This window comes from Helianthus annuus, chromosome 4 (assembly GCF_002127325.2).
Source record: "Helianthus annuus cultivar XRQ/B chromosome 4, HanXRQr2.0-SUNRISE, whole genome shotgun sequence".
Taxonomy (NCBI): domain Eukaryota; kingdom Viridiplantae; phylum Streptophyta; class Magnoliopsida; order Asterales; family Asteraceae; genus Helianthus; species Helianthus annuus.
This window is the reverse complement of record NC_035436.2, coordinates 59503365-59518753: the sequence shown is the minus strand read 5'-3', so window position 1 is coordinate 59518753 and position 15389 is coordinate 59503365. Positions and strand designations below refer to the sequence as shown.

Genomic DNA, 15389 nt, shown 5'->3' with positions numbered 1-15389 from the left:
TATACTAACATCCATCCCTATGTCCACAGATGATCTAGAACATACTCCACATTACCATCTTTACGAGTCTTCTAATGGCACTAAATTGTGGGCACCGAATGTCAACGAGCAATATCATCCTATTAATGTTAAATCATATGTCACACTGAAAGAACTTCTTGCCATGTATAAGACTTATGACCAATAAGCTGGGTTCAATGTAAAAAATATACGTTAATGCAGTTTTTTTATTTACTAATAACATTGTTAATAACAACTCTAGGTACATATGTAACATGAAGTGTATCGTTTATCCCTTTAATTCGTTACGCTAGTCTCATATACTTATAGTTACATATATTACTTGTTTGTTCATTGATATGACATTTTGGATGACGTAATGTTGTTACATATGTAATTTTACTAAGTTTAAATTGACACCAAAGGGACTGACATATGTAACATATGTTACACTATGGGGCAACAAATGTAACACATGTATAGCCATCTTACACATGTTACATATAGGTGTTACATGTGTTACAACGTCAAGGTTACACATGTTACATATAGTTGTTGCATCCAAAAAAAAATTGTCGTCACATCAACATCCGTATTCATCCAAAAATGGGCATACTAACAATGAAAATGAAAATAAAAATGAATTTTATATCAATAGTTGTAATGCTTCTAAAAAATGGTCTTCACAACAACATCCATCTTCACAACACATAGCAGCCAACCAAAAAACACACCATCGTCACCACGAAAACCTGATGATGCGTTGTAATCCTTCGGCGGGCTTCGCTTCTTGATAACCATCTTCATCTTGAACACAAAACATTTTTTCACATGTGAACAAAATAAGTACATCAATATTAGTTTCTATAGTTAAAACTTATTAATCTCCTATGTAACATGTGTAACGTGGCTATACATGTGTTACCTCTCTAGTGTAACGCATGTTACAAACATGTGTTACATATGTGCAACCCCCCTTTGTGTCTAAAAAAGGGTTGGGGTAACTACAAGTAACTTGGGTAACGTTTACTACATATGTAGCTAATTATCCCACCAAAAAAACACGACTTTTTATTTGTAAAATAAACGAGATATTCCGAATAAATTATGAAGTTTATACATTTTAACATTTAACAACCAATCTTAAAAAAACGTTTTAACATTTAAACTTACTATTACATTAAGTAAAAACCTTTTGTAACACGTAAAAAACCTAACATGTGTTGCATTGGATGTATCTTCAAGCTGAAGATGGGACTATAAAAGGAAAATGCACAACACTAAAAAAGTTGTAACACGTGTTACAACGGTTGTTTTAAGAACTTTCAAATAAACAAGTGTTGCAAAGTGGATGTTTTTAAATAACTGTTTAAATCAACGTAATAGAGATGTGTAAGTAGGTAATTTTCTTTTGTAACACGTGTTACATTGGATGTATCTTTACGTTGAGGATGGGATTATAAAAAGGAAAATGCACAGCTGAGTAAAAAGATGTAACACGTGTTACAACGGTTGTTTTAAGCACTTTCAAATAAACAAGTGTTACACCGTGGATGTTTTAAAAAAACTGTTTTCATCCATTTGAAATAGAGACGTGCAAGTAGGTAAAAACCTGTTGTAACACGTGTTACATATGTGCAGCCCCGATTTTTTGTAACAAAGAGGTTGAACATATGTAACACATGTTTGTAACATGTGTTACACTGGAGGGTAACTTCTGTACAACATCAAAGGTACCCACCACTTGCCCTTCATCGACTTCTTGTTCCCATTCTTCATCGGTTTCTCCATCTACCTTCTTTCGTTATCGTTCTGTTTCTTTATCGTTCTGCTTTCGCTTATTAGCCAGCCTACCCGTCACGGACCTGGTCATTCTCCTCACTCTTGCAAATACAACAGCCATAGTAAATACATAATAACACAAGTAATATTTCCGGAGTTATTTAACACAACAAACAGGTACGAGATAGGTAACACATGTCACCTGAAACTGTATTCTGCACCGAAACTACACAATCGTCAACAACTATCTTCTTTTCGTCAAGCAACGCCCTCACTACAAAGTGTTACCTGAAACTGTATTCTGCACCGAAACTACACAATCACACTCTCTGATGCACTCGGGACGTTGCATTTTTTCTGCACACACCTTTCCACCCTACGCCTTCACATTTTAATAAAAAATGCCCACATTCAGCTAATCCGACACTAAAAACACAATCTCAATACTAAATCTAACAACATTACCAAACCAAACCGCTTAAACAGAGAAAAAATAACATTTGAACAGTCCTAAACAAACAATAATCACAAATTAAAAAAGACTGAAAAAAAACCAAAGAATCCAAACCAAATGACACCTAACCGAGTATAAAACCAGAGAATCCAAACCAAAATAAAACAAGAGAATCCAAAAAGACTGAACCATACTTGGACTGGATCACTAACCGGAAACCTGAACCGAGTCCCGATCTACGGCTGACTCGAATCTGAACTGAGCTAAAATCAGAATCCCCACTCCGGTTGCCTGTAACACCGTCGTCGGCACCGACGGTTCGTCGGAGAACCTCCATCGCTGTAGACGAAGGCTTGTAATCAGAATCCCCACTCCGGTTGCCTGTAACACCGTCGTCGGCACCGACGGTTCGTCGGACAACCTCCACCGCTGTAGACGACGGCTTGTCCGTCGTCCATCGTCGTCTTCTTCTCTCTCTTAAATCTCTCTCTCTACCTCCTGAACTCTCTCACACACCACTTGTGTGTGTTCTTGGTGTTTATTTTGAAACATGGAGAGTGAGAGAGAATGAATGATGATGATGATGGTGAATTTACAGAAAAAGAAGAAAGAGATAGAATGATATATTTTGAATTCTAAAAGAAGAAGAAAGAAGAAAGAGGAAGAATGAAATGATGGGTAATAAATGACTTGATGGGATGGGGGAGAGAGTGAAATGATGGCTTGAACAAATGACTAATTTGCCCTTTAAACATGTGTTTAAAGATATGATGTGGATCAATCTTGACCACACAATTCAGGTTTCCTAAGTTTTCTAGATTAAATGGGTTTTCCATAGATACTTACACTAGATATCTATATCTATACTATATAATAAAAGAAACCAATTTTGGGACACTTGTCATCATATTATAGACCATCTCTTATAGATAATTATAATTTTAGTTTAATCTCTTCTAATTAATTATAAATAACTGCTACTAAATATTATTTATAATCCTGCTACTAAATATTATTAGTTTAATATCTTATAGATAATTATTAGAGTTAATTGCCAAAATCGTCCCTAAGGTTTGGGCATGTTTGCCATTTTCGTCCAAAATGACTTTTTTTTTTGTATCAAATAGCCCCCCACGTTTGTAACTTTTTACCATTTTCATCCAAATGCCTAAGAGGGTTAGAAACAATCGTTTGATGAGGGGTTTTTTTTTTGAAATTTCACAAGTACATGACCTAAAATGTAATTTCTTTTTAAACCTAAAACCATCACCCTCTGCTTTCTCTGTCTACAACCTTCAAAACAAACCATCAACTACCACTCACACTGTTACTCACCTCCACCGTGTAATGCTCATAAATAGATATAAAACTAAGATGTATCGACCAGTACCCATCATTATATGCCCTTCAATGAAACTTTTTATGTATCGACCTATACGTAATGAAATAAATTAAATTGAACATATTAGCTGAACTCATATTATAGTTGGGTAGATTATAAACAAAAAAAAAAACTAAATGGGTTTAAACTGTCATCACACTGCAGCTAAATGAAGTGGTTACCGGTTTCAGCCTTTCACGTTTTTGGGATACACGTATACCTCAGACAGAAAATAAACAAGGAAATTCGAAGTAACTAACAGAAACCATGAATCAAATGGAAATTCCAATAATACTAAGACTACCCAGGACATGATTATATTCGGTTTCATAAATTTGTAAAATTAGCACATGATGATATTCTGTTTACAAAATATAATTGAGAGGGATAAGAGGAAACAGAGGAAATAAACATGAAACTAAGAACACTTGGAAGGTGATATTCACATGTTTCTTATCAATAAGCAAAAATGATAAATATGTTAAAAATAGGCATATGACTGTAATACTCCGGAGCATATAAGTATAATTCGTCAAAACGGAAGTTAAAGATACCATAATAGGCCTATATATAATTCTACAATTTGTTTTACATGTAAATTTTTACTTTTATAAAGTTAGAGTTTAAAAAGAAATTACATTTCAGGTCCTGTACTTGTGAAATTTCAAAAAAAAAAAAAAAAAAAAAAAAAAAAAAAAAAACTTATCAAACGGTTGTTTCTAACCCAGTTAGGCATTTGGATGAAAATGACAAAAAAGTTACAAACGTGGGGGGCTATTTGATACAAAAAAAAATCATTTTGGACGAAAATGACAAACATGCCCAAACCTTATGGACGATTTTGGCAATTAACTCTAATTATTATTTAGTTTAATCTCCTTCTCATTTATAATATTATTTATTTGAATTAATTATATTTGAACGTTTTGTTTAGTTTGGTATCAAATAGATTTTACGAAACTTTTTTTTATTTAGTACAGATATAAAATTAGATTTATTATAGATATAACTTTTTATTATTAGATATATAAAATTAGATTTATTCACTTCGTACAATACACAGGGTTTTTTTAAGGATATATATTTTTTATTATTTAGTACAGAAAATTACATTTATTCAAACCGTGTAATGCGCATATTTTTAAAGATGTAATTTTATTATTATTTGGTATATAAAATTACATTTATTCAACTCGTGTTATAAATGAGGTTTTTTAAAGATGTATTATTTTATTATTTTGTAAACAATTGTACATTTATTCAACCCATGTAATACATGTGGTTTTAAAGATATAACTTTTTTATCTGGTATATACAATTACATTTATTCAACCCGTACAATATGGTTCTTATAGATAAAACTTTTTATTATTTAACATATAAAATTATATTTATTCAACCCGTATAATAAATTAGGTTTTTAAAGATATATTATTTTATTATTTAGTATATAAAATTTATTTATTCAACCCCGTGTAATATACGAGGTTATAACCTAGTTAATATTATAAATGAGAAGTATATATTAAATTTAAACTAAATAATAATTATCTATAGTTATTATCTAATTCCTAAATAAACTTTTTGAATTGTGAATAGTTATTTTTCAGTATTGGATATTCATATATTATTTTATATTAAGATTCTATTATGTTTTATTATTATACATATATTATTTTATTTTAGTGTTAAAACATCTGTATTACGACAGATAACTAATAGCGTGATGTGATTTTGCTCCGTGTGGTTGATACCGGTGTAAGATCACGATTTGTTTAAATTACCACGTACTTTTGCATTGTTACGTACTTACGTTTCAATTTTCAGAGCTGAGTCACAACTATAACAAACCGAATACATGTAGATATTATTTGGGTTAATGTTACGACTTTTTTTGGTCTTCTTTATTCTTTGTCATAGTTTGCGATATCGATCGAACTCTCATCGCATCGCTACCGCAACACCATTTAGATTAAAGTCTGCATGGTCTTTATTAACCATCTAATACACCATGTAACGAATTTAATTATCTTTTTTTTATTGAACCTATTATAGTTAAAGCTAACTTTTAACTTTAGACACGTTTACTTAACCTTGTTGCTTACTTTTTATTATTATTTATATTAAAGCCTATATGATCTAATATGAATCCATCATTATACTAGATAACAAATACATCATCGTCAGTATCCTTCTACGATCCCGTTGCGAAACAGATGCTCTAATACTAGTTAAATATGATACTGATGGGCTTATTGTTAAGTAACAAACTTCCTGAACTGGGCCAGATTGATGAAGAACATGGACATAAGTGACCGCGTGGGGTTAGATAGAATTCGTTCACATGGTTGTCGGTGACTCGGTGCAAAGAGGTAACCAGTTGGCCGTAGCCTCAAGTCATTTATAAAAGGGACAAAGATACTTGTGTCATCATCACTTTTTAAGAAAGTATTATTATTATTAAATATTGACGGAGTTGGGTTATAATAATTTAAGTTATTGTGTATTGGTTGATAATAATTTATATTGATAATTTGTTTAGTAACACTTGTAACTTTCATTTTTGTTACCAAAGATAGTTTCAGTTTAGCTAAAAACTATTTTGATCGGTTTTTAATTCAATCAGAGAGGTATGCATGGTTAATACTTCTTTAAGTGGATTATTGGTCAAACTGTCGTAAGAATTATTATCAGCCATTTCACATTTGGATTAGGTAACTAAAATTTTCGTATATATTTAGAAAACTATGCTATCGTCTGGGATTAAAGTCTTTCCTTTCTCTAAGACATTCTATTCTAAATGCATGACGATTCTTGTGGCATAGCGGACCCAGGAATTATTTGATGGGGGTGTGGATGATGTATTCAACCATATTTTTAAGGGGTGTGGTCGAGTTTTTTGCCTAAAATATACACTAAATTTTTTTTCAAGGGGTGCGGCCGCCCACCTTGACCAAAGGGTGGGTCCGCCAATGGTGGCATTGCATTTGAGAGTGTTCGCTATGAAATTAAGGACATCTATGTTTATTGAAAATACCATTGTATGCATTTAACATAGAATATGATTATTCACTCGTGAAAAGTGAAAATAGCATTTAACATAGAATAACATGAAAATACTATTGTATGCATTTAACATATAATAAGATTATTAAAGTGTTCACTTGTGAAACACAATGGTTCATAAATATTTAAAAACTTTCATTTAAACTCATCCCCTGTATTTGTAATGTCAAACCCAAAGGCATAGAAAAATCTCATCAAGTCGATCTGACAATTAGAAAATGGTTATTAGTTTTTCAAATGGTTTTAAAATTTGTAGCTTCATTTGAACCTGATCCTACTACATATATGTGTTTCTGTGTGTGTATGGATATTCAATCATAACCAAATTTCACTTGAGAAATGCGAGAATCACAATGACACTCATACGTAGTGCTCATTATGTAAAAGATAAGATAGTTATGTACCACATGAAACGATTATCAGGTGGTGTTTGTTTTTTCAAAAAGATCTACGCAAACTCTACGTCTGCGCTGCGTGTAGACCAAAAGCAGACATTGTCATCCACAGACTGTTTGTTTTTCCGAATACGTTTCATTAAAATACGTTTGTGCGAGCTCTTCTTGGTACAGACTTGGCCCCGTCCATCACCACCACCACCACCACCACCCACCGTCCACGTCCACCACCCTCCGTACACTAGTACCAATTTATTTTAGAAATCTATATACGTTAAAAAACAATCAACCTTCTTCTTGCAGGCTGCAAAGGTTTGGTCCACCTTTTCTTCTACAGATGTTTGCAGACATTTTACCTCTTATAAAACAAACAACACCTAAGTGCAAGTTTTTAATGCAATTTTCACAATTATCTATTTATAATTGCTTTTATATCAAACACGCCTGTATATATGCACTCCTATATCTTATTTGTTTGGTATCACTACATATTTCACCTACAAAAATGTTCATGGTTACTATAACTCTTATTAAAGCGAATGCAAACTAGTAAATTTCTTATATGTGAAATTATTACTTATATTTAAAGTTAGCATAATATTATTTTTCTGTTGTGAAACAACGACCTACTAACCTAATAGCAAACCATAAGAGAAAGAGATGTAGGGAGAAAGAGACTGATATTTCATTAATAGATATGATTACAATAGTGGTATATATAGGTGTACAAAACTTGGAGAGAAAGCTAATCTATTTTTGGTGTTGATAACCACATTAATAATAAATATATTCATAACACTCCCCCTTGGTTATCAACATAATACGCTTGATGCTACCTCGTTAAAAATCTTGCTAGGAAAACCTGGTGGGACAAAACCATAGCTAAGGGAAAAAGAGTGCAGCGTGTAATGCGCATTATCTCCCCCTGATACTTCTGTATCAAGTATGTTGCCTCATTAAAACCTTACTAAGAAAACCCATTGGGATAAAACTTAGTTAAGGGAAAAAGAGTGCAACTTGAATAAATCTCCCCCTCATTATAATATGTATCTTTTAAGTAAAGTGTGTCCATCATCCTTGAAAGTTGCTCAAAACTTTTGTAGAATGATTTGTCGTTTGAAGCCTTGAAGTGCAATCCTTTATATTGAGTAATGTTGTAAAATCTTCTTATGAGACTTCTAGTGCTTCCTCTTGCGAACAAATACCATAAGATCCAAGACTTTAGGGTATCGACATATCTGCTTTACCATTCAAATGTCTCCTCATTGTACATGTGCTATATCATGTTGATAAATTCAAATAAAAAATATATATTATCATACATAGCTAGAAAGTTAAGTTAATGCACAATTTGCACTTTAGCCATGGTACTTTTGAAATGAGAATCTCTACTTTGGTAGGAGATGATAATAATCATTTCTTATAAAAGTGTCTGAACAACCTTTAACATACTATAAGGTTGAGCTCTCTACATATTAAAATGTCCCACCAACATCTTCTAGATGTAGTTTGATAGATGAATAAAAGTATGATTGCAAATATACTCGAACTGCAAGTCGAGTAATAATTAGATTGTGCTAGGGTCACTAAAAATTCCCCTTCTAAAAGCTCGCCAGTTTCTCTTGATGATGCTCAGACATCATCACTGTAAATTGCGATTATAGTGAACTTTTAAGAAAGAACATTTGATAAAGATGGATAATATTATCAAACTTATATTGCTCTTTATCAGAATATATCTTGAGTTGTACAACACTCAACTTGACTATTTTAGTTCATACTATCTTTAACTTTATAAAGATACATTCTTGAGGACTTGAAATCAATGCTTCAGGCATTTGCAATCATATACATACTTCTTTCAACTTTGAAAAACAATGTATGTGCATTCACTCTTTAGGAGTTCTATTACATACACCTCATTGATTTCTATATCATATGCAAGGATGTCTTGAATATTTAATCCATATTGTACCATGCTTATACATCGTACATTAAGATGCCATAATAACCAGGCACAAGTTTTCTATGTATAGTTATTGGTGCACAAGAATTACATCCTTAAGATGTTTCAACTAACCTTATAAGCACTTAAATGCTTTACGATACTCGTCAGGAGTTCCAATTATATTCAACGTATTCAAATATGAATTTGTATACAACGATCATATCGTTCCCGAGAACTCATTTTACATGATTTTTGATATTTCAAATCCTTGAGGGACTTTCATGTAAAATTTTAGTATCAAGTGATACATAACATTCATAAGACGCATATCAATTCTCTCTTTATATTACCAGACTAATAAAATATTGGAAAGTCATTAAATCCACCACTAGAGAATGTGTCTCATTATAATCAATCATGGGTTTTTGCGAAAATCCTTGTGCACCATATTTGCCTTATCTCATTTAATTTGATTTTCACATGATTCGCATAAAAGCCCCATTAATATCCAACATACTTTACAAATTCAATTGTATGGACTATTGGTCTGAAAACTTTCCATTTCATTAGAGAATTTAAATCTGCCTTATTTGCGTCTTTCCATTTTGGCCAATCATTTCTCATAGGCAGATCTTAAATTTTGATCCTCATCATTTCATCATTACAAGCGCTAAATTATATACAAAAGTATAACGACGTCGATTTTATTTCGATTCCATACATATCTTAGACATGATACAACTTATCGAGATCTCTTTAGTTTCAGGTACCTGAGGTTCTTCTTGAACCATCATGTCTATCGTCTCTTCAGGAGACCTTTTTAATATAACCTCGACTTGACCATCTTAATTAGTTGCTCTAATTTTCGAGGAATTTTATTATTGGAATCGACTAGTCTACCACGCTTCAGACGTGCAATAGACTCATTACAAACATGTGGTTGTCCTTCTAGGACACTCATCTTAATTGGAGCATTAGCAGTTGGTATATGTGACATAGTCACCTTTTCAAGGTCAGTGAATGCGTCTGGTAATAGATTCGCTAATCTTTATATATGAGTTATTCTTTGAACTTATGGTTCACACTTTTAGTTTTGAGGATCAATGATAGTTCATACCAACTCATTTCTTTTCCAACTGCTTTTTATCTCCCCCTGATGTTGGGAATGTTAGTCCATTTAGATGGATATCAATTAATTGAGCCATAAATAAATGTCTCGTGAAAGGCCCTATTCGTTATCCTATATTCCCAACCACCTTTTAAGGTCCCATCTTTGTGCGTAGTGGTGGATCATTTTCAACATATACCGCACAACCAAAATCTTAGAAGGGACATCTTTGGTTCCTGACCAAAAACCAACTATAATGAGGAGAAACTATTACAACATGTTGGCTTGATATGAGTTAATGTTGTTGCATGTAAAATTACATGTACTAAAATAGAAACATGAACTTTTGCTCTCGTAATCATTAACTTTGCAATAAGTTGTAGACGTTTAATGATTGTCTTCAACAAAAAAAAAACACTTATTTTAGTGATCTTAATAACTTGAAAATAAATTTCACAGTTATAACCGAAATAAATATGCCAATCTGGAACAATGTACTTGCTATATCATTAGCGAAGCCATAAATTACACAATTCTTAAGTTGTGTATTTGATAACCATTTAGACGATGCATCGATTTAAAACACTAAATAGTATCATATTGAGATATGCATATTCTTTAATCACTTCCAGAATATCTAGGGTTACACACCCTTAATTGACAAATACATAATTTCCCTTAAGAGCAAACAATACATGCTATCAGCTAGAAGAATCTTCAAGTTCTTCATTACGTTTCACATCACCATTGACTCGGTGTGATCTAACCGGTCATGCCAATAAAGTAAATAATCATGATCCATAAACTTCTGGTTTACGATCGTATATGTATTACTTGCATGTATGTAATACAAAATATAAGATTCAATAGATGTATTATAACTTCAAAGTTCAACAATCATGTTATGACACTTTTAGATGGTCGATCTCATTATTAATATGACCATAATTACAATTTCTCAATGATGTCCATAATCACAATGATTATTATATATTCACTTCATGAATCAAAGTAAAAAAACCAAACAAGTTTCATGGTTTTTCATTATTTTCTCGGACATACGGATACAAATTCGCTTCAAACATTTCATACTTTATTAATATACTTTATTAATGATATTGCTACTTTAGGAACATATTTGAGGGACAAACAAAGTTTCTTGTATCCGATTTTCCCTTATAAATAAACTTCTCCCCCATAACAATAATTGAATTGAGAAGTAAGTATACGTCATTTTTTTTCATAAATAATCTTCTCTTTACATAACATCATTTGAGAACTAACTATATATAAGTCATATAATATACACCAATCTAATATCTTACAATAGTTTAATGAAAATAAATCACAACGGTAGTTTAATTGTACTACTCAACACTATCTATAATCAAACTATACGATACTCGATGTTAATTCGTAACATAACCAATCATATATGTCACTCTTACCTTGAAACCTAAACCAATATCTGGTAATCCCCATGATATGTTAGTAACATTTTATCAAATAAGTTTTTTTTATATACATGGTAATCTTACCTTGTTCCAAATATATAAAAAAAATTATCCCGATACGATGATCTCAATGCTGAGCTAACTAATACATATATCTTTTTCTATGCTAAGGTCAAGTATGTAATTCTTATCATATAGAATTATAGATTTAGTTAAAATAAAAATATTGATATGATGAAATTCACAAATATCGTAACAAATAAAAATGATAAATTCAATTAATTTATATATTCATAACAAATGAAGCAAATATATCATTCCATTAAATAGGCAAAGGTATCATTCCATTAAATAGTTAACTATGCTTTATATATAAACTTTTAACGAAACCACTAGTTTATATAATTCACCTGTATCCTTGTTTAACCTTATATTATTCAAATAAAACTCACAAGAATGCTGTGTATCGCTGATGAAATCAACATCCCTTGTAAATAACTAAGTTTTTTCTTTAATTTATCGCCAATAAAACATGTCCTAACAACAAATTAGAAATTTCCAGTCTCTAATTCAATAGGTGCACGGGGCATGTAGTATATTCAAGCACGTACGCACATGTAGACTTGAAAAAACTAACCCTCAAATCTTATGAAAATTATACATATAATACCAACATAACATTAGAGGATAAAATAAGAACAAATTGCAATTACTCTCTAACTTCTAACAAACCATTTTCTAACAAACCAAGAGAGAAACGAGAGACTCATCCATTCTATTATACCGTTACAATCTAAGCCATACAATCATATATACACACTGAATGGATATGAAACCAAAATAAGTATTATACTTTTAGTGAATCTCTTGGTTTAGTTTATTATTTTAACAAAGAATTATAAACACTTTCGGATAATAATTATTTTATAAAATGGATATATTTGTTAGAAAATAAATCCGGATGACATCACTTGACCACATGCTATATTTCCAGTTTGTTAAACTAAAAACAAACATTACATTAAAAGTAAATTAATAATTCCGACGATGATTACTTAAATGGATTACTTTTATGTTTCTTATTATCTTTTATGACTGAATATAATCAGATCCATGATTACATACCTTTAACAAAAGAGTTTAAGTTGTATAAAAATATTATATTTGATATAATTGAATAAAATCTCATCGATTTCGGATCCAAAAGATTTATTTATCATATAAGAAAATTGGGTTTTAGTGCCTTCAATGGTGATATTCACCGTGGCTTTTAGATGACTGGATATAAAAATTTAACAAATTATCGAAGAAAGTTATACAAATAAATAATAAAAAATTAATAAACAATAAATCTCATGTATTTGAATATATAAAACTTACTTGTAGGATAGTTTGATTGAACACACCTCGATGAAAAGCTACTTACTTCGCCCATTGTTTGGATGAAGGCTAGAGATGTGGATTAGGGTTTTTGTGAGAGCACGTTCGTGCTGATAACGTGTTGTGAAACAACGACCTACTAACCTAATAGCAAACCATAAGAGAAAGAGATGTAGGGAGAAAGAGACTGATATTTCATTAATAGATATGATTACAATAGTGGTATATATAGGTGTACAAAACTTGGAGAGAAAGCTAATCTATTTTTAGTGTTGATAATCACATTAATAATAAATATATTCATAACATTTTCAACTATTTTCCAATATTATGAAGATACGCTAAAATCTTAAGAGCTTATTAAATGATATCGATAATGACTAACACGTTTTGTGGTGATATAAATTAATATTTTTGAGTGGCAAATTAGCAAATATGTGTTCAATAAATCCAAACAGCTAAAAGACTTTGATTGTTCGAGAAGCTCAAAAAAAAATAAATAAAATAATTGTATTATAATTTCGGCCACCGCTGTATATGAGCCATTGCTTTGCGTATTTTATAATTTCGGCCACGTCTGTATAGGAGCCATTGCTTTTCAATACGACATCAACGGCTAAAAGGGGAAAATAGATGAGAACGACTTCATGTAAAACATATAAATAAAAATGAATAATATATATGCACACACCATATGGTTCTTATGATAATAATAGTTTATAAATAAATCACTAATATAATATAATATGTGGTCGAGATATCAACTGGGCCGTAGATGGCTGGACGTTCCTTATGCATATACTTTATGAAATATAATAACTAAGAGAAATGAAAAATATCATAACTATGATAACCAATACAAATATAAAATAACTTAACGTGACTCATTTATTAGATAATAGAAAAACTTATTAAAGAAACACCAAACTGACGACAGATACGATTTGAGCTTAGAAATATGAAATATCACCAAGTTCAGAGACTTCTGAGCATGAGCTATAAATGCCGTTAAAACTTGTTACAGAGAGGGGGTTTTGTTTTGTGACCACTCTTTAGCGTGAGAATTAGTACGTGTTTGATCGGGAAAAAGCTTAAGTACAAAGCGAATGGGAGAATGTCTACCTGTGGAGTGTGACCTCACATCCTTTTATACTAGGTATTGTTAGATGTCATTTTCTCCAAAGAATGAGGTCCCTAAAAGATTACAGTTAAATGTTGCTATGCCGGTGTCACTTCTCTTCTTATTGGTGAATGAATCTCACACAAAGTGATGCCTTTCCTTAGGGGGTGGGGGTGCTCCACTTTCCATCACTAACCACACCCAATCATGGTCCGCCACGTCATCAAACTTGGTTCCATCACTAGTGATGGATTTTAGTGGGGGTGCTCATCGCCGGTGAAAGGTCATTGAAGAGCATTCGGGTACTGCCATGTTTGCACACCATGCAAATCTCAACAAACTTTCAACGCGTGGTCACGAGGACCGGCGGCGGTGTTCCACGCGTGGTCACCTACCCACTGTAAGATTAAATATTTATTTATATGTATTTAATCTAGTAGTTATCATTATCATTTATATAATAAGGATCAAAATATATTAAAACCTATAATAAATTAGTTGGTAATTGTTGATGGGCCATATCACCCTTATTAACTAATTGGGTTTCTCCTTGGGTGTATATAAGGAGATTACCAGGCAGAGAGGGATTAGGGTTAGACTTTCATAACATCACTCTAAAATCGCCTTCTCTCTCTCTCTCTCTCTCTCTCTCTCTCTCTCTCTCTCTCTCTCTCTCTCTCTCTCTCTCCATTACTACGTGTAGGGCTGAGCAGTATACGGTTCAGAACCGCCAGAACCGGAGAACCGAACCGGAACCGCTAGATCCAAACTGTATTTTTGTATATAGGTTCCGGTTCTTAAATTTGGGTAAAAACGGTTCCCGGTTCGGTTCCGGTTAAAGAACTGCTAGAACCAGTCGGGATTATAAATATTTAAAACCCTATTTTATTAATGGGTTTTTAAACATCATACACCCATCCTAATTCTTATTCCCTCCTCTTATATTCATTCTACAATCTCATCTTTCATTGATGTGCACAAAATGAAACATATAAATTACATCAATTGTGGCATAAAACTAACCCTTTTTTAGTACTAATGTTGGAAAAAGTGTGCTTTTGTCTTCCTTTTGTATTTTCAGGATTAAATGAGCTCAAATAAACAAAAGAAACAAAAAGGCAGCTAAATCTAACACAAATACAAGAAAAGGAACAAACGTGGCATGCCCGGCCTCCCGATAGCATCTTCCCAAGCAAAACAAGGAAACAGAGGGCTGAACACGCCCCGTGCTCAATGAGAACGGGGGCGTGCCCAAGTGTCAGCAGAAAAGACAAAGTTGTAGAAGCTTCCATCGCCCCCCA

At 32.2% G+C, this 15389-nt stretch overlaps 1 long non-coding RNA gene across 1 annotated transcript; it reads right to left on the bottom strand.

The window, feature by feature from the left end:
• Positions 1–595: 595 nt before the first annotated feature.
• Positions 596–1878, bottom strand: LOC110934715. Its single transcript, XR_002588569.2, has 2 exons — positions 1742–1878; positions 596–807 (listed from the first exon to the last, which is right to left on the bottom strand). It is a non-coding gene; the product is annotated as an uncharacterized LOC110934715 (long non-coding RNA).
• Positions 1879–15389: the final 13511 nt, after the last annotated feature.